The 20,127-nt window shown below is 44.2% G+C and overlaps 1 protein-coding gene across 2 annotated transcripts in view; it reads right to left on the bottom strand.

Annotated features, from left to right (window-relative positions):
* Positions 1 to 20,127, bottom strand: part of ALPK2 (alpha kinase 2) — a 129,100-nt gene that overhangs the window by 47,567 nt on the left and 61,406 nt on the right. The gene's annotated exons all lie outside the window — the stretch shown is intronic.

Genomic DNA, 20,127 nt, shown 5'->3' with positions numbered 1-20,127 from the left:
TGACCTCGTCTTTCTCGGGAGCTGCCGACCACAGGTTGGGGCTTGGAGAGGGAGCGGAGAATAAGCTTTCCCTCTGACTGAGCCAGCCTCTCATCTGGTTACTTGAACAAGCCTTTAGGGAATGTTCGGTTCTGCTCACTGTGACGCTGCTCCTCTGGAAATTGGTGTCTGAGCTGCCCACACAGGTAGATGGGTGGGGGCTAGACTCCGTGCCCCAGAAAAGAAGCAGGGAAAGATGCTCTGTCCCAGTGGTTTCCTTTGGCTTATCCTAACACAATCCTGAAGTAAGAAGTGAGGTCAGGATGGACGTGCCTCTGGGCCCGGAGTCCATCTCTGTCAGCCTTTTTGCCCCAGCATCTCTGCGGGCATTGTTCAAGGCTTGGGCACCCTGTCTAAACCTTCACACGCTCCTGCTTTCTGATGGTGCAGAGAAAAGGCTTGGATCTAGTACGAACAGAAGAGCTTAGAAAACTCGTCTCTAAAAGCAAAGCCTGACTTTAAAAGTTATTGTCCTCGTACAAAAATAAAATAAGCCCCTGTTTCTCTTTATCTGTTTGCTCTCCTCAGCACAACCCTGACCTGGGAAGCGACCTTAAGTCTTTCCTGAGCTGCTTTGGAAGAAGGTCCTGGAGGCAGAAATGGAAAAAGAAACATTTTTTTTTTCTGCTGCCACCCTGTCTACACTACTGGCAAATGCATTAGTTTCCTAGGGCTGTGCAACAAATTACTACAGACTGGGTGACTTAAAACAACACACATCTATGCTCTCAGCTCTGGAGAATGGAAGTCTGAAATCGAGGTGCCCCAGGATCCAGCTCCCTCTGAAGGCTCCACGGGAGAATCCGTCCTTGTCCTTTGACCTCATCTTAAGTAATTCCATCTGCAGAGACTCTGTTCCCAATAAGGTCACATGCCGAGGTTCCAGGTGGACATAAATTTTGGGAGGGACTCTATTCGACCCACTATAGCAACTCATTCTTCGCCCAGCCTGTCCTGCTGGCCCTCCCTCCCCACAGTCTGCAGTTTGCCATCAACGCTCAGCAGTGAAGCTTTGTCACTTCGCTGCGGGGTGTGGACTTGAGAAGAGAGAGTGTTAGAATGATACCCTACCAGCAGGATGATTTCAGGGAGGCTGGCACTCTTCTGGAAATTATGTTTGTTTCTGTGGTGAGCAAAGTCTGTTGGGAGGGTGGAATTCAGTGCCACCAAGAGGCTATGCCTCGTCACCGCCCTGCTCTCCCCAAGGCTAGCATCCTGGAGCCCCCCAGACCCTGTAAGCAGCTTCAGCATTTCAGAATGTCCTCCCCTCTGCGGATGGAGAGGCAGTGACTGGGAAGATCCTTAGGTTTGTTGTCAGATTTAGACCCGAACGAGAAAGGGTAAAGACAAAGGGGTAAACAGTTCTCATGATAGTTATTTTCCCACCCATCACCGTCAGTCTGATGGTAAATGTGAAAGCACTTGTTTTTAAAAATCGCTTGGCTTTTTTCTTCAAAATCTCAAGGCAGTATCAAAATACCTGTGCTGACTCAGAAAGATAATTTTTCAAGCATCAGCAGAAAGGGAACACACAGAATTTGCAGTCTTACCTCCTGTCCTGTCTCCACGCCCACTTCGGCCCTGCAAATGCGGTGGAGGCAGATCGTATTGGAGGGGGTGGGAGAACATGATGTTTCACGTTCCTGTCTTGCCTCTTTAACTAGATTTAATCCAGTTCGACACAGAATATTGACAGGCATTGTGTATGTACACAGATGGATCAGACCCAGGGTCTGTCTCCACGTAGCTCACAGAGTAACAGCCTATAAAATACAGAGAGAGGAATCAAGCAGTATGGGAGAAATCCACTCTCTTTCCAACGGAGAAGGAGCCAGTGTATCAGGGAAAGACCCAGAATCCATTTATTGGCTGCCTATGCATTTACACTTACTAATTCCTTTATTCATCAAATCCTTGTTGAAAGCTCTCCTCCATGTGCCAGCAGTCCTCCTAGCTGCTGGGGCAAAACATCGCCAGGGAAAGACTGTCCTTTTAGAACTGACATTCTGTAAAAGGAGGCAGATGAGGTCAAGGAAGTCAGCAAATGTTCTATACGGACAGAAGGTTGAGGAGACGGCATGATCAAAGGCACTGGGGCAGGCAAGTGCTCCGTTCTCCAGAATAACCAGGATGCGGGAGGCATGGAAAGGGAAGAGTGGGAGCAGGGAGATGATGTGTGAAGAGGCTATCACTTAATGTGTTGCATATAGCGTTCAGATTTATTCGAGAGGATCCACCACAGCATGACGGGGACTGGGGAGGTGTCGTTGTTGTTTTGAACATTCCCAGATTTTGGTTTCAGGAAGATAACTGCAGGAGCACGTGGACAATATCTTAGAAGAGGAAGACACTGGCCCAAGTTGTCTGGGAAGTCAGCATCTCTGAGGACCTATTGCAGTGGTCCAGCTATAATTATGAAGCCTGGGCTATGCTGGTGGCTGAAGGGATGGAGAGTGTTGTGAGTTGAATCCTGTTCCCCAGAAAGATACGTTCAAGTCCTAAGCCCTGGCACCTGTGCATGTGACCTTATTTGAAAAGAGAGTTTTTGCAGATGGAATCAAGTTGAAATGAGGTCGCGCTGGATTGGAGTGGGCCCTGACCCAATGACAGGTATCTTTAGAAGAAGAGGGAAATCTGGACACAGCGACACAAGGAAAATGCCATGTGGCCACAGAGGCAGAGATTGGAGCGATGCAGCTACAGGGATTGCCCGCAACCACAGAAGCTACGAGAGCGGGTCAGAACCTGCATAAAGAACCAGCCCTGCCAACGCCTTTGCAGAATCTGGCCTTCAGAACTTTGAGATCATCCATTTCTGTTGTTTTAAGCCATCCAGTGTGACAATTTCTATGACAGCCCTCGGAAACCAATACAGAGAGGAAGGTCCTGACTCGGGAGACACTGTCCAGGGAGAGTGGCCGGGACTCAGGGGCTGGAGACGAGGCCAGCATCAGCGACTGCTCTCCGGTTTCCAGCTCAGGGAATTTCACTATAGGCTCTTTGAGGGGCTGCGATACCTGCTTGCTATAATACTTGATACACCAAGTAGATGCTTAATAAACATGTGTTAGCTCAGCTGTCATCTTTGCGCTATAATGTAGCCTCTGTACAACTTAGTTATTTGCGTCAAAGTTCTCAGGGAGTCCTGGGGGAAGGTGAAGGAGCGTGCCCAGAGCTGCCAGGAGGTGCAGGGTGGTTCAGAATCATGACAAGAGATGTCTGCTCTTCCCGTCTTTGATTGCGGGGGCCTGGGAGAAATGCTAGACTCCTTGGTGGAGTGCAGTGTAACGTGTGCTGTGGTTCATCTCTCTCTGTCACCACAGGCCACATCCTGAACTCTGTCCTCGGCCCTGATCATCAGACGGATGGCATCATCTCTGAGTGCACTGACTCGAGGTGCTCCTGCTCCCCGTCCCCATCAGCCCTCCCGATGAGCATCACTGCCACTTCGGTCCTTTGGATCCATCCTAAGCTAAGAGGCTTTTCTGTCCTCCCTGTTCTCAGAGGTGCTGAGACCGAAGGGGTCTGGCCAGGAACATTTTAACCAGCCTGGTCCGCCCCCACTGGGAGAACACCGCCAGCTCCGCACGCCCGATGCAGAGCCTGCAGGACACATTGAGAGAACAGGAACTTCCAAGCTCCAAAGAAAGCCAGAGATTTGGGCTGATCGAGCCTTTGTGCAGAAAAGATCATCAAAGTCTAGGGAGGAGGATGACACCAGAAGAGCCCAGGAGAAGCGGGGCACGGCGTCCCTGTTTCTTCCTTCCCTTGCCCGCCTCGATTAAGCTAACTCAGCAGAGAAACTGGGGTGCAAGGGAGAAGCCTCAGGGACCACTCCGGCTGCTTTGCACATTTGGCTTTCTCCAAGTTCAAATCCATCAGTCTCTTTTCAAGTCAATTCTCTGACTTTTTCAGTCCTCTGAAAAGCACAGCATTATAACAATTATGAGGCCGGGTCTGGATATGGATTAGCATATTCGGCGGCTCTGAATTTTCTCTCCCTCCTTCAATCTTCGTGCTGCCCACTCTAAGCCCACGAGTCCTCTGGAGGGTGGAGCTGCCCCTCAAAAACTCGAGATGGGGAGATGGCGGGACAGGGCGAGACCCTAGAAGAGGCGCTCCCATTCCGTCCCCTGGTTGCTGAAGGAATATTATACCAGGTGGCTTTTCTCCAAGTATTTCCTTCTTGCCCTCTCTCCCGCTAGGCAGACAGGGAGGCGATTCCTCACTGCCCAGGGAGGGAGTTTGGGAGGGTGGAATTCAGGGCCTGCATTCGAGACTCTTAGCTCATGGGCATCAAAATGCCTAAAATCTCAGGGGAGTTTAGAAGGTTTTCACACGGAAGGTTTAGAGAGGCCCGCCACCCTTCCTCAAGGAGCACCCCCTTCACTCCCCACCCTGCTCTGTCTTTACAGCACGCATCACCACAGATGTCAGGTACGTCTGTTCGTCGTCTGGCTCCCCCACTGGAAGGTAAGCTCCCCGTGGGTGCAACTTCGCTTTGCTCACTGTCCTGTCCTCGGCACATAGAAAAGGATCTCACTCATTGGTTGGATGAACCAAGGACGTGGAAGGAGTATTTTGACCAGAGACTGACCTCCCCCGGTGCAACAGAGATCTGCTGGCCTAGGAGTGAAGGCAGGAAAGAGAAACCTGGGGGGTCTCTCTCGGCTCCCAGCAGCCAGGACAGTGCTGCTTCTGGGGTCAGCAAGAGACTGGGGGGCACGGCTGTGTGGCACCCCGCAGTATGGACCACCAGCCTTCGGTGTGGCACGGAAAGAGCAGAAGCCACCAGACCTGAGTCTGGTCCACATGGGCCAGAGCAATGGTCACCTCTCAGCGGTGACCTCAGCGACCAAGAGCACTAGAACGGTGGGCGGGACCCATGAAGGCTCAGCGGATCGTTCCTGCGGTCTGCAGATGCGTGCTCGAAGGCAGCATTGGCATGCGACCTCCTGCACCCAATGTGGGGCGGGGCTTTATACCAGCCACCTGTCTGCGAAGACCCAGGGTTTCATTGCGCATACGCCGATATCATTCCCGTTAGTGACACACAGCGCAGTCAGAGGAACAGTGTGTGGGCCATGTTGTTATTGTAAGTGTGTGTGAAGCAAATCAACTTTAGACCAGAGGGGTTTTTCTTTTTGTTTTTGGGGGACAGGGGAAGGTATCCAAAGGTATTTCGAGCATAGCAAGAATATTCCGTTAGTTGCCCGGCCCTTGGCTGGGTTTCAACTCTCTGCTTAGACAATAATGAGACCCCGCTGCAGGCTCCGGCTCCAACCTTCCTAGTCTACACTCACCTGGTTCCGCCCAAACCGGACCTTGCCTTCCCTAATACGTCCCCTGAGCCAATTAACGCTCTAATATGGGCACTTTCAATTATGGCTAATTACACTGAAAGCTCGTATGTTCCGTAAAAACTGGGGAGGTCAGAATCTCTTCTTGTAAGCTCTTCTTTGCCATTAGATCCACTCGCAAAGTAGATTTGAAAGCAGTGAACTAACCCGCATGCCTTTAAATTATATGTGAAAACTCCCATCTTCATGATCACGGCAATTAGCTTAAGTTAGTGAGACAGCATTGAGGTTCGAGTCGCATCTGGGCACCTGAGATGGCTGAGTCCAACCAGTTTTGGGGTAACCTCGTTATTTTCTCCCCCATCAATGGGTGATGTCACAGATAGCAAAGATGAGCGCTGAGGAATTCAGGCCCTCTGGCACGCTGCCTGAAGGGAAGGAATTCTCACATCGGACTTTGAAAAGCAACATTTTTATCAATATTATCTCCTCCTCGAGTTATTGCTATAGAACCTACCAGCTCTGGAGAAGCCCTCACCAGCCAGGTGGTCAACGTATCTTGTATCATCTGGTGGGAAGACGTAGACCAGCCTTGTTGGGCAGATTCCCAGAGGCTGGGGAGGATTTGGCTGGAGCCTAAAGAAGCTCTGTCATCTCAGCAATGATGCCGAATGCCCGTTGGGGGAAGTTATCTGATCCCCTTGCCCGGAGAACTGGTCTGACACTGGCCCAGCTGTTGGTCTATGGTTCTAACTAGGAAGGCCATGGGCTTATTTCTTTAAACTACTTATTTAAAAAAAAAAATTTATATGAGTAGCTAAGCACACACACACACACACACACACACACACACATACACACACACACACACACGGTACAAAATTCACAAGGCACACAGTGACAGAATGTAGGTGACAATTCAGTGTCTCCCCTACCCCCGCCACCCTCTCGATCTCCTTCACCAGAGGCAACCACAGTTATCAGAGTTTATTTTCGTTCTGAAGAGAGTTAAGAAACTCAGACCTAAAATGGAATCAGGAAGCTAGGTAACGTCGTGGCTGGGGCTGAGGACCTGGAGTCAGGCAGACCCTGCTCAAAGCAAGGTGGCCCCACGCCCCGACCCAGAGTCCAGACTGCAGCTGGATTTACCTCACGGGGTCACGGAGATAATTGAACCTCACCAGGGCTAACCCACGGGCATCTTAGCACAGTCCCTGGTGCAAGATCACTCTCAATAACGCAGCTGTGATTAGGGATTGGGCCATCGAGTGTGGGGTAGGGCGGGTGGGGCATATTGAACACCTTCCGGGGAAAAGCCCTAAGCCTTTGTTATTCACAGTGCGCTCCCAGGGAATCCCTGGGAGTCTGTTAAAAATGCAGGATCCCTGGCTCCGGCTCCGCCCCAGACCTGCTGAATCAGAAGTTCTGACAAGGTCTCCAGTGATCTGCATGAGCAACCGAGTTCGAGAAGCTCTACCCTGTAGGAGCCCAGGAATCCTGAGGAACTGGGTAGATTCGGGCCCCTGGGGAGGTGGCCATGCTGCATTTGTGAGCCCTTAGACGTCTCATGATGAAAACGCGTGACAAAAATACTTTTAAGGGAAAAGCCATTCCCCTTGCCACCCCCAGCTTGCTTGTTCCACCTATGATTTCTCAAGCCCAGTGACCTGTGACCTATAAGACAACTGGAATGTGTCCTCTTTTGTCCGGCAGCTTGATAGTAACCTGATAGATGGCTTGGTGGCATGTTGTTTTTAAAGTGATACAAGAGACACAGTGGAGCCTGCCCAAAAAGCAGCAGGGCTGCCAGGATGCCAACTAGGACACTGAGGCCCTGGCAGTGGGGGGCTTAGAGCTTGTCGTTAGAAATAAAGCCTGCATGGGATGAAGGCTGGGAGGCCGGAGGGGCTCCTGCTGTGACAATTGCTGCTGTTTGCCACTCATTCCAAATTGGTAGACCTCGCTCAGGAATATATGACATACAAGAAGCAACGTTGTCCTTTAAAATAAAATTGCATACTATAATGGCGAATACATGTCATTATATATTTGTCAACACCCATAAAAGTTACAGCACCAAAAGTGAACCCTAAGGTAAATTGTGGACTTGGGGTGATAACGATATGTCAGTGGAGGTTCATCGATGGTGACAAAGGTACCACTCTGGTGGGGGATATGGCTGTGGCACGTGTGAGGGCAGGTGATAAATGAAAAAGATCTCTGTACCTTCCGTTCAATTTTGCTATGAACCTAAAAGCACTCTGAAACAGAAAGTTTATTTTTTTTAAAAAAGAGAGAAAATGACATTTTGTCATTGGATCAGCTGTAGAAGAGGGAAGAAAACCAAGGTGGAGGCCTAGGGCTGCATGCTTTCTAAAATTCAGTTACAACAGAAATAACTAAGAGCTGGGCTATCCAACCCGGAAGCCTTTGGAATGTGCCTAGTGCAACTGAGGGATTGAGTTTTAAACTTTATTTAATTTGAATTAACTTACACACAAATTAAAAAATGGACATGTGTGATTCAGTCACAAAAAATGTAAGTAGGTTTGGAACAATTTGGGTACATGTATCTACTCTTTCAGCTGTTAATATCATGAAGTCGCAATCCAGATCAAGCATTTCTGATGAAGAGTTAGCGCCCAAATTGAGAAAGGCTGTAAGTGTAAAAAACACACTGAATTTTGAAGACTTACTACTGAAAAAAGGTAAAATATCTCACTAATGACTTTTCTATAGATTACATATTGAAACAATATTTTGGTTATACTGAGTTAATAAAATATTAAAGTTTACTTGACCTGTATCTTCAAACTTTTTTTTTTTTTCAAAAAAAACCTGGCTTCCAAAAAAATTTAAATGCCATTTCTGGCTTGCCCTCATACACTGCTGGTGGGAATGCAAAACGGCGTAGCTGCCATGAAAACCAGTGTAGTAGCTCCTCAGAAGGTTAGATGTAGAGACTACCCAGCAATTCTGCTCACAGGTATTTACCCAAGAGAACTGAAAACAGATGTCCACACAGAGACTTGTGCTGAATGTCCATAACGGCATTATCCATAATAGCTGCAAATTGGAAACAGCCCCAAAGCCCATCAACTGGTGATGGGTAAAATAAATGTGATATCTCCATACAGTGTAATATTCTCCAACCATGAAAAGCAATGAAGTATTGATAGATACTCCAACAACGACACTTGAAAATATTATGCTAAGTGAACGAAGGCAGATACACCGAAGCCACATATTGTGTGATTCCATTGAGATGAAAGGTCCAGAATAGGCAAATCCAGACAGCTGGAAACTAGGGTTTGCCAGGGGTAGGGGGAAGAGGAGAATAGAAAGTGACCATTAATGGGTATGAGGTTTCTTTTAGGGATGATGAAAATATTCTGGAATTAAATAATGGTGATGGTTGTACAACTTGTGAACATACACAAGATTACATACGTGGCTTCCATGAAATTTCTACTGGGCTGTGCTGATTTAGGTGAAATAACAGTTTCTCTCCCAGCTGTCACTGGTGAGGGTCCAGAATTTAGTCAGAGCTCATCAACATGGAGTGATTTTTGCAAACCCCCATCAGGGGACATTTGGTAACGTCTACAGACATTCTTGGTTGCCAACAGGGGTGGGAATGAGGAGCAGAGATTGCTACTGGCCAGAGATGCTGCTAAACATCCTACAATGCACAAGACAGTTACTCCTAACGAAGAAGTATCTGGCCCCAAATATCAGTAGCATCAAGTTTGAGAAGCCCTGCACTAGAGGCTGCTCTGAGGCTCCCAGCTTCCTTTGCACCACCCAGCCTCTTTGACTGCCCTGAGGTCAGAAGGTACATCCTGGGCATGACCTTCCCAGAATGCTTTCTCCTGGAGTCCTGACACATCCCAGGCATTCTCAGGCCGGGAGCTCCCCGGGACGCCCATGATCCTGGGGATCTGGAGATACTCTATGCAAAGTTCTAAAAGGGCCCGAAAGTTCTAGAATGGATTAGCTGTGGAGTCCATGAATCTGTCTTTACTCTCTGAGGCTTCCGTAATGTTAAACTTACTTTAAATTAAGCCGGCCTCATGCTGGATAGATTGTCATTTTTCTTGTTTTCTCTTCCCTGTCAGATTTTCTAAGCCAAAGACAACTGGAATTTGCAACATCTATGTCACGAGTGGACTCCTTCTCTGATGTCTGAAGCAAAACCCTGAGGAAGGATATCTTGACTTACTTTGAGGTGCTTTGTTTTAAAACTATCCTTTCTGCCGTATTAGTTTCTTATGGCTCTTGTCACAATTACCACAGACACAGTCATTTAAAACAATACAGATTTTTTATCTGACAGTTCTGGAAGTCAGAAGTTTGGCTGAAATCAAGGTATCAGCAGGGCTGCATTCCTTCTGGAAGCTCCAAAGGAGAAACCTCTTGACTTTTCCAGCTTCTAGAGGCTGCCACATCCTTGACTCGTGGCCCCTTCCTCTACCTTCAAAGCCGCCATCATGGCATCTTCAAATCTGTCTCTGACTCTGATCCTCCTAACCTCCTTCTTTCACTTAGAAGGGCCTTTGTGATCACATTTGGAACACCGGATAACCCAGGGCACTGTCCCCATCTCAAAGCCCTTCGTGTGTTCACGTCTGTGACCTACCTTTCGCCACGTATAGGAACGTGCACAGATTCTGGGAAATAGGGCATGGACCTCATTTTATTCTGGCAACTGGACCTGGGTGGTGTGCTGGGGTGGTCCCTCGGCCAGCCCCACCCTGCCACCCTCATTCTGCAGAGGGAAGAAACTAGGATGCATTTGCTTTCTCAGAATTGTGCAATTTCCCCAGTCTGAGTGCTGAGGTAGTCAAATGCTGACTTTCCAGATCCTAAATCTCAGTGCTCCACACCCCAGCATCGTCAGTGAGAATCTTACAAACTGTTTGCTATGGGCTGAGTCATGTCCCCACCCCTCAAATTCATATGTTGAAGCTCTAACCCTAGTACCTCCGAATATGACTGTATTTGGACATAGGGCCTTTAAAGAGGTGAATAAGGTAAATAACGTCATTAGGGTGGGTGCTACTCCAAAATCACTGATGTCATTATAAGAAGAGGCGATTAGGATATAAATAGAAAGAGACACCAGACCCGCACAGTCACAGAGAGATGATCACATGAACGCACAGTGAGAAGGTGGCCATCCGCAAGCCAAGGAGAAAGGCCTCGGAAGAAACCAACTCTGCCTACTCCTTGATCTTGGACTTCCAGCCTCTAGAATTATGAGGAAATAAATTTCTGTTGTTTAAGCCACTCAGTCTATGGTATTTTATTATAGCAACCCTACTTAACCAAAACACAAGTTTTCCATATTTATATCTTTGTATAGTTTGAAATGAATCTTTTCATATTTTGCTTTACCAAGTTTCTAAAGCTCTTGTCACACTCGCTGAGATGAAATCCCCTTCCACGTGTGGGCCTAACAGGTCACGTGATGTGTTCGACTTGGCGTGTATTGAGCTCTCCTATCAGGTACTGTGGGTGCTCAGTAAAGCCCACCCCTGACCCAGTCTAGCAGAGCAGATGAATCAGTGTAGCGTCAAGCCTAACCCGTGAAATGAAGAGCCATAGGACCACAGCCGAGGAATGAATCAGGGCTGGATGGTTATATGAGAGTCCTGAAAATTAAACACTCAGTGAAGCATGAGGGCATTAAACTGAGAAAATGACCTTAGCTTAGGGTCTGCCGATGACCAAATGGTGGGACCACAGGTGAAGAGCTTAATCTTTCTCTTATGAAACTAAGTTCCTCGAAGTAAGAAAAAATGTATGCATATCTTTATACGTATAATTTGTTTACAAGCATTTCCCCGTATCTCTAAATACTTTTGAAAGCATGATTTTTAATGGCTGCATAGTGTTCTAGAAAATTTCGTATCACAATATTTAACCATTCCTTCACTCCCCATTGTTAAGTATGTGGATAGTTCCCAATGGTTCATTATTGCAAATTATGTGACAATGAATGTTCTGGTCTAGCTGTTTACGCCTCTGATAATTTCGTTAGGTTAATTACTGAGCCAAAGTTTGTTTGTTAAAGGTATTAGCATATACTGCCAATGTGCCATCTGGAAAGGTTGTACTAGTTTGTACTTCTACCAGCAGTGTAAGACAAAGCCTGAGTTTCCTTGCAGTCCTAATCAACACGTGGTATTATTACTCTAAAAACAATCCCTGAAAATTGAGGAAGGAAGGTCGAAAGGGAGGGATGAAAGGAGTTGATTATTTTATGGTGTAATTGTACACTTTTTTATGACTTGCCTGTTCGATTCCTTTGCCTATTTTTGATTAAGCTGTTCATCTTTTCATACATTTTCTTTGCCTATACATCACAAGTACTTCTCTAAGTTTTCATTCGTTTTATTTTTAATGTGAAAAATTCTTATATTGGCAGATTTATTAATTTTTTTCCCTTTATGTTTAAAAAGGCTTTTCTCACCTTGAGATCCACATTTTCTTCCACTTTCTTTGGTACTTATTTTGGTCACCGATGTGAAATTAGGGATTCAGGGGACTTCGGTGTCTTGGACACTAAAAGATTTTTGGGTTTCACCACTTCAGCTCACACTGAGGAAAGAGGCCCAAACAGGAGGAAAAGTGACCCCAGGACATACAGCTGGTTAATGGCAGAACCAGGACTCAAGTCAAGGTTTGATTTGTTTTCCTTTTTAAAAAAAATTAGTTTTCAATAATACAGGTAATAAATAAATAAATACTGTTTCCTTTAAAAATATGACATCACTAATCACCCTTGTGAATGCAAGATTCTTATTTCCCTCCTTGAAGTTTGTCATCATTATCATTTTGGTGTGGATCCTTCCAGACTTAAACGAAATAATTTTATCTGCTTATATATGTATATACAAATAACATGTACTATTATGGGTTGGTTTAAGGGCATAAATGGTATCACATTTTGTGAATCATTCTGCAATATACCTTTATCATTCTACATAATGTTTTGAGATGTCTATCATCTAAACAGGCCACATTTTATTTGGCTATTTCCACAAAAATGTTTCAATAGACAAACAATTATGTTTCAATAGACAAACAATTCTTCTACACACATTATGGTACATGTCTCCTTGGGCCTGTATGCAAGCTTTTTCCAAGAGTTAATATGGAGAAGTGAACCTGCTACATAATGCTTTTTCTAATTTCAAAGGATATCATCAAATTATATTCTTGCTGACAATGTACCTACCCATTTCTCCATAATCTCAACAACTTGACGTTATTATCCTTTAATTTTTTTTTTTTTTGGTCTATCTGATGGGTAAAAGATGTTATATTTTTAAAATTTATATTTTCCTAGTTACTCATAAGGTTGTATACATCTCATATGTTTATTCACCATTTTTAGTCCCTCTTCTATGAACTGCATATTTATTTAATTTTATCTCTTTTAAAATTCAGTTGTTAGGGGTATTTTTCTTATCTATTTGTTTTTATACACTTTGGAAATTAACCTTTGTCTATTACATATGTTCTACATATTTCTCCTTGTGTGTCACTTTCATTCGTTTATTTACAGTATTTTTTGTTACATAGAAATTTTTTATTTGATGTAATCAAAGTTAACACTTTAATTCCTTATTTTGTTTTTGTTGTTCTTTGGGTCCTAAGAACTTATGGCTTTCAAGGTCATAAAAATAGTTTCTAATATTTTTCCAGTAGTTTATAGATTTTGTTTTGTTTTGTTTTGTTTTGTCTTTAATTCAGAGATCCATCTAGAGTTTATTTGGAGTTCATTGTAAGGTACCAGTCTTCCTTTTTTTTTTTAAGACTAATTATGTCTATGGTAAAGATTTTGTTTCTTCCCTAAAACCCGAGAGGCTATTTCTACCATAAATCAAATTCCAGTATATTCTTGGGTTTGATTCTTTACTCTCTACTCAGTTTGGTTTATCTGTTTATCTATTCGTGGCTACTACCATACTGTTTTGATGACCATAGCTTTACCATTTGTATTAATAGGTGGTTGGTTAATCCCACATTTTTTCTAGCCCATTTCAGCAAAGCATGTTCATTTTCAGTCATAGCAAAAAAAAAAAAAAAGACTGATAAGGCAGGTTTCTGGCACTCAGCCCCCACACGAGGCAGTGATGAGAGATTTGCTACGGGGACTAAAACCCGCCCTAGCAGCCAAGTGACCCTCCTCTCACCAGCCTTTACTGCTGCCACCCAAATTCCTGTCACTGAACTATACTCCTCAAAATAAAACTCAGCTGCAGATAGCACACCTGTTTTGGATTAGTTACAATAAATCAAGATCTGTATTTATTTCAGTTGCCGGACAGGTGAAGAACAAGACACATTTATAGCAAGCCAACTAGAAAGCAGAGAAAAATCCAAATCATGTGGTTTTTTTTCTCTTACGCCAAAGCGGTTACACTTGACAAGCCCTAAACTTCCTGTTGTTTCTCAAATCCTGTGATTTTTTACAGGAATGCCACAAGTTGTAGTTTTTCTCTCTAAGTATCAGTCCGATTAAGCCTATAGTTTAAATTCTACTGCCCATTAGAATCACCTAGAGAACTTATTAAAAATGCAGATTCGACAAGTCTGGGGTAAAATTTAGAGGCCTGTATTTTTAAACATGTACCTTAGTAGGTGATACCAATGCAAATAATCCAGGCCCTCACTTCTCATGCTCTGTCGTGAGGACTCAGAGCACCTGAGCGGAAAGAGGCTTTCACACCCCCCGTGAGGTCTCTGTGCTGTAACGAGGTTCTGTAATGACTTAGCCCCATGAGATCGGTTAATAGGGAAATGATGTCAGTATAACGCAGATGCCGCATTGCTTCATATGCAGTTTTTCCTAAGCACACGGACTCTGAACACCTGGAATAAATGACGGGATCTTGAGCAGGAAGCGGAATAGCCTTTCGCTCAGCGTCTGCATTGGCAGCAGAAACACTTTCAAGTCATCCTTTAATAAAAATTAAAATTGCAGGCTGCCCCAGCGCCCCTCTCTCCTAAGTACACCCCATGGCTGTGTGTCAGAGGGCAGGTGGCACCTCCCGGGCTACCTTTGCAGCAGCCCCGCTGGCCCGGATACCCATTTCTGTCTTCGCGGTCTCAGAGCCCTCAAGCTGCTCTGACGAACGGTCTGTCGGCTTTTCTACTCAATTATCGCATGTATTTTTAATATCTGCCACGGCAGCCACTGGCCAACTTGAGCCATCTCTCTGGATGGTCCAAGTGGGTTTCCTGGGTACTTTTTTTTTTTTGTCCCTGGTTTTAAAATGACCTATGAAGTGACCTGTGGGGAATGCTATTTTTCTCCAGGAGCCTTGATGTTTTAAGTGTGTGATTTTGCTGAATGTGAGGTGTTTCGGAATGCATGTATTGCACTAGAGCAGAAACACCTTCTGTGTGGAGACTTCCCACTGCCTCTGTTTGAAAAGTAGTTCTGAATAACCTGGCGCTTTGTTCTTCAGCTGAGCATGGGAAAAGTCAGGAGCAGGGGGCTCCAGAATCCCTGAGACCACTTTCCCGGGTGTACAACCTTTAACTCTCTGCAGCGCTGCTGGTTGGTGGTGGAAACTGGAGCCCCACTAGGGCGACTCTTGTATTCCACTAACTGAGGGCTCCAGGGTGCACAAGCCTGAGCCCCACCCTAGAATCACTGAAACAGGACTTTGGTGGGATTTGGGCACCTGTATATGTAGAAGAACCACAGGTGATTCTAAAGCACAGCTAGGATTCTCCACTTCGGAGGCACAGAAAATCACCTGGGAGCTCTTAAAACCCCAACGCCCGAGCCGCACCTCAGACTGCATCACACCAGTATCTCTGGAGTGGACCTCAAGCATCAGAATGTTTTAAGGTCCCAGCTGGTCCCAGATGGCCCCATGTGTAGCCAGGGTTGAGACCACTGTTTAGCATTTTTTCTCATCTGAGAATGATCTCGTCTCTGTAGACCAGAGCTTCTGGTACTTGAGTGTGCTTCTGCATCTCCCAGGAATAGGGTTAAAATACAGATTCTGATTCAGTGGGACTGGTGAGGGGCCTGGAATTCTGCCTTTTGACAAGCTGACATGCAGACCACACTGCGAGTAGTAGCAAGGCTGTAGGTACTAATGACTTCCATTGATTATTTAACGCCTACTGAGGGCAATTACTGCAGCAAGCCAGGGCGTTTGGTGACCTTGCAGGTCCAGGACAGGAATGGTATTGGGCAGAGGCGACACAGTCGGCTTTGTGATTAAAAAACACAAAAGAAAGAAAAAGGAAAGAAACAAATGCTTGTGTTGCTCCCTGGGTCAGCCACGGAGTGGTGCTGAGAGATGAGTGATTGTAAACTGCCCTTCCCATCATCAGCCTTCTGGACTCCGTTTTAACAGTCGTTATTTGGGAGGAACACGTTTTATTATGCAAATGAATCCAAGATCTCAAGTTGTGCTGTCCCAAATATGAAAACTATATTGCAAGGTTTGGGTTATCCTTACATTTTCCTATGTTTAAAAATGTATATCTGCTAGAGACTTACTCTGTGCCCTGCCTGTCACTGGATGGCCATGGAAAGTTTCAAGCTGCTGGATACCCTGTTCTTACACTGAATGCCTAGTTACTAGATTGAACTTAGATTAATGTGAAGTTTCATAAGTTATCACTACAGAGGTGATAACTTATGAACCTACACAAGTGATACATTTCTACAGATCTCTCTCTCTCTCTTTCTCTCTCTCTCTCTCTTTCTCTTCTCTCTCACAATACCACACACACACACACACACAAGTATGAGTAAAACTGGGAAAATCGGAATGAGATCAGTAGATGACATCAATGTCAATATCTTGATTATATTATATTATACTTTTGCAAAATGTTACTATCAGGGAACACAGGTAAAGTGTACAGCGATCTCTCTGTAGTAGTTCTTACAACTGCATGTGCCTGTACAATTATCTCATAAAATTTTCAATTAAAAAAAGATGTAATACCACTTGTAGCCAGCCCTCAATGTCTTTAATATGGGGAGAAAGAACACATGAATTAAGAAGGTAATAAACAAAATAAATAGGATAATACTTATTAGATGTTAACTGCATAATAGGTACTGTGCTGAACATTTTACATGCAAAATTTTAATCCTCACAACACTCCAAGAGGTAAGTATTATTATTTCTGTTTTAGATGAGGAAACTGGAGCTGGGAGAGCTTAAGTCGTTTTCCCCAAGGTCACAGAGTCAGAAAGCAGTAGGGCAAAAACCAAAGTCAGGTCTGCAGCCCACTATGCTATACGAAGCATGCAGACAAGAACGCTGTTGCTCTGCAGGGAGAAATCGTAGGTGGAGACAAGGAAAGCTCTCAGGGGAGGTGCAGCTTGAAGGACCTGCAGGATCTTGGCCTCAAAGGACAAGATGAGCTGAGCTAGCAACAAGCCAACTAAGGACTTTCTGGATAAGAAGATGGAAAATGCATCACATGTCTGGGAAAATGCTTCGTTTTCCAGATGAGAAGCCTGGGGTGCATGCCTGCTTTGCCTCTCAGAGGTAGCTGGAAGCAAGATTGTGGAAGGTCTTGAATCCTAAGGGAGTTTGGTGAGATATTTCTGGATCTGGTTAGCAATTTGTGAGAACTAACAAGGCACTGATAAGGCCAAGGGTGTATGTGAATCACCAGCATTCACGAGGGAACCCAAGTGCAAGGTGTGGATGGCTTAGCATAGACCGACCCATTCCCAGGGCCAAAAGAGCAGAGGGAAGCAATTTCCTCATGGAAAGTTGGTATGTGAAGGGAACCGAAGAGAGTATTAATGACAGTGAAGGCCATTAAGTAGTTGAGACTGATCGTCATTAGAAACATACTGACTATACTTGGATTTTAATCTAGTACCATATGGCTACTTATTCCTTCAATTCCTGAGTGCCTATTATGTGGCCAGCACTATTCCAAGGACTTGGGATAGATCAGTGAACAAAGTCCAGTGACCGAATTCTCTGCTACCATAGAACTCACCTTCTGTGCTTAGTACTTATTTCTGATCAGAAAGATTCTTAACTCTCAGAACCTAAGAACACATTTCCATACTGTACGCTTGACATCTCAAGGAGGAATGCAAATCTCTCTGGGGCGAAGCTGGGCAGCTATACAGAAGGACAGACACAGCACTTCTGATTTAAGAGTGAGGATGATCTTACCCCACTGTGGCTACAGAGAAACTTAAGATGAGCAGATTGTCAGGCCTTGCCTCTTGGCTGGGTCAGGAAAGTGAGATCAGAACCAAGGTGAAGGATTGGCGAGCACCCTTGAAGATGATTCAAGTTAGCCTGGGGTACCCTCTCTGTTTTCCACTCCCAAACTGGGATTTGCTTTGGAATCTTCCATAAATGTAGAGAAATTGAGGGCTTTCCAATCCTAGCCTGGGTAAGTCCTGTTTCAAGACAAATCAGAACAAGGTGGCCTTGCATTGTAAAAGCAGGAAAGGAAGATGGGAAATAAGTATACCTGGAGACATGCGTTTAGGCAAGAGATATTCTACAGTAGAGCCTTGCACTTATAACACAGAATTCGAGATATGGAATTTTTCCCAGAATGCTAATAGCAAGATACAGATGAAGAGATAAGCTGCTGGCCACTGTCTCTACAAAAGATATCTAAAGGTAAGTAAATAAGGCAAGAGTCAATAATGGGCAAATTTACTAATATTACTCCCAACTAAGAATTTTTAATCATTGCAAAATGTTAAGTTCCCACAAGCTTCAAATATCTGAGAATAAATATTTAAAATGTCTTTTGACTTAGGTGTGGAAAGATTCGCCAGTCTTTATTTTTTTGAACAATACTTTAAAAAGCTTGATTTAGTTCCCAACGAACCCACACTCCACGCTTTTGTGTCACATTTACCATATTTAGCCATTTGCTGTAAATGTGACTGTACGGCATAATTGTGTAAGAAACACAGACATTTGCTTCAGTTTGACAGTAACTTTTTGCAGGTGGCAAAATTTTCTTGCTTTAGTCAAGGTGAAATAAATGCCACAGATACAGAGATTCTATTTCTAACTTCGGGCTGCACAGAACTGCTCCTGAACACAGCTTCTGGTTGTCCCGAGTGACAGGTCAACTCAGCTCCTGAGCACAGCAAACTGAAAAATGGTCCTACTACCCTCAGAAGGCAAGTTTTCTAAAAAAGTCATGTTCATGGTTCTGAAATAATAGTCACGTCACAAAACGCAGGTCAGACTTTGAGCTGATAGCTGGTAAGGTGGTTGTGCACTCAATGAATGTGTGAGTGTGCATAAGTGTGTGAGCAACTTTGATAGAGTATGTAGAAGTGTGTGAGAACTTTGATAGAGAAAAGAATGTGCACGATTTGGATGACCTTGGTCCCAGAGATGATGGCCCACTGTATTTAGCTGCATTGCCAGTAAAAAAAAAAAAAAGATGGGGCTGCTGGTTACTGGGGCTCTTGATTTCAGAATTTAGTTTAGGGGGCAAGCCAAGGATGACAAAAGGGGCTTCTTCTTTTACTTCCTCTCAATTTTTGGCAGTTGAGGGAGCTAGGAATTGCCTCCCATCGTCGTGGATCTAAAACTACATTGTTGTTAGCACCTTCCCCTCCATTTACTCTTTTTTGGCCACTTTACACCCCTTCGACCTTAAATAATTAATTTGCCCAATGAAATGCTCCATGTAGTTAAACAGCTGTCAAAAGGCACTTGGCTGAGCCAGGAAGAGCATTTTATAGAAAGAAAAGGAAATGCTATATTTATTGACATGAAAAAAATTAACATTGTCACTGAATTTTGCATTATTTGGCCAAACCTTCTCCATAAACTTATCTTGGGCATGAATCTGTGGTCACTGGCACGTGATCAGCAAAGTGACGTGGGTTAAACAACCAAATAGATAAATCTGGCTCTCCTGCAAACGTAAGGTGTAAACGAGGCTTTTATGTGGCTCATTTGGCGAGTGGAACAGAACAGTTTGCACAGTAAAAAGCTCCCTCAGATCTGGAGATTTTTAGATTGCTTATTTTATGACTGGGTCTTTAGAAATCAATGTATTCAGTGTTTACTTTTTCACAGAGACAGTTAAATAAATTTGACTGCCCTTGGGAATAGTTTATTTTCTTTGGGGTATGTCTAGTCTTCTGTAAAAACAATGCTAGGTTTGTACAATAAATTTGGAGGAAGGGAGAACACAAGACATAGTAAATATAATTGATAAAGAACTTTTCTTAAGTATTTTTTTTACAAAAATGAAATCTTGGCCATACTGCAGCATCATTTCAAAGCCCATTTGGAACCCTTTAAAATTAGGAATACAATAAATTCATACATCAAGCACAACATCATCCATGCATTATTTATCCCCATGATTTTAATTCCAACTCTTTCAAATACACCCTCAAATCAATAACCAGACAAAACAAATTTACTTCCTGGCAGTATTTCCTTAGCTTCTTTTATACTTTGTGGTCTAAGAAAAAAAAAAAACAACATAAAACACACATCCGATAAAAACAACCCACAGCAAAGTCCGCTTTGTTTACTTTCTCCAGCATCACCAAGTAAATTCTGCAAGGCTTTCAGACACACCAGAATCTTTCATTTGTACTATGAATTTTGATCACAACTAGCACTTAACCATTTTCAAAGTGCCCCCGAAAAATGACTAAAAAGAATGTTTTGTTTTGTTTTGTTTTGTTTTCCTTTAAAGGCTTGAAAAACACTTGCTTGAAAAACTTTCTGAAGAGTGGCACTACCTGGTAAAACAAACGCGCCAGACAAAATAT

This window comes from Pteropus medius, unplaced genomic scaffold, assembly GCF_902729225.1.
Source record: "Pteropus medius unplaced genomic scaffold, Ma_sr-lr_union100, whole genome shotgun sequence".
Lineage (NCBI taxonomy): Eukaryota > Metazoa > Chordata > Mammalia > Chiroptera > Pteropodidae > Pteropus > Pteropus medius.
Note: the sequence above shows the minus strand (reverse complement) of the source record. Positions and strands in the feature narration are given on the sequence as shown.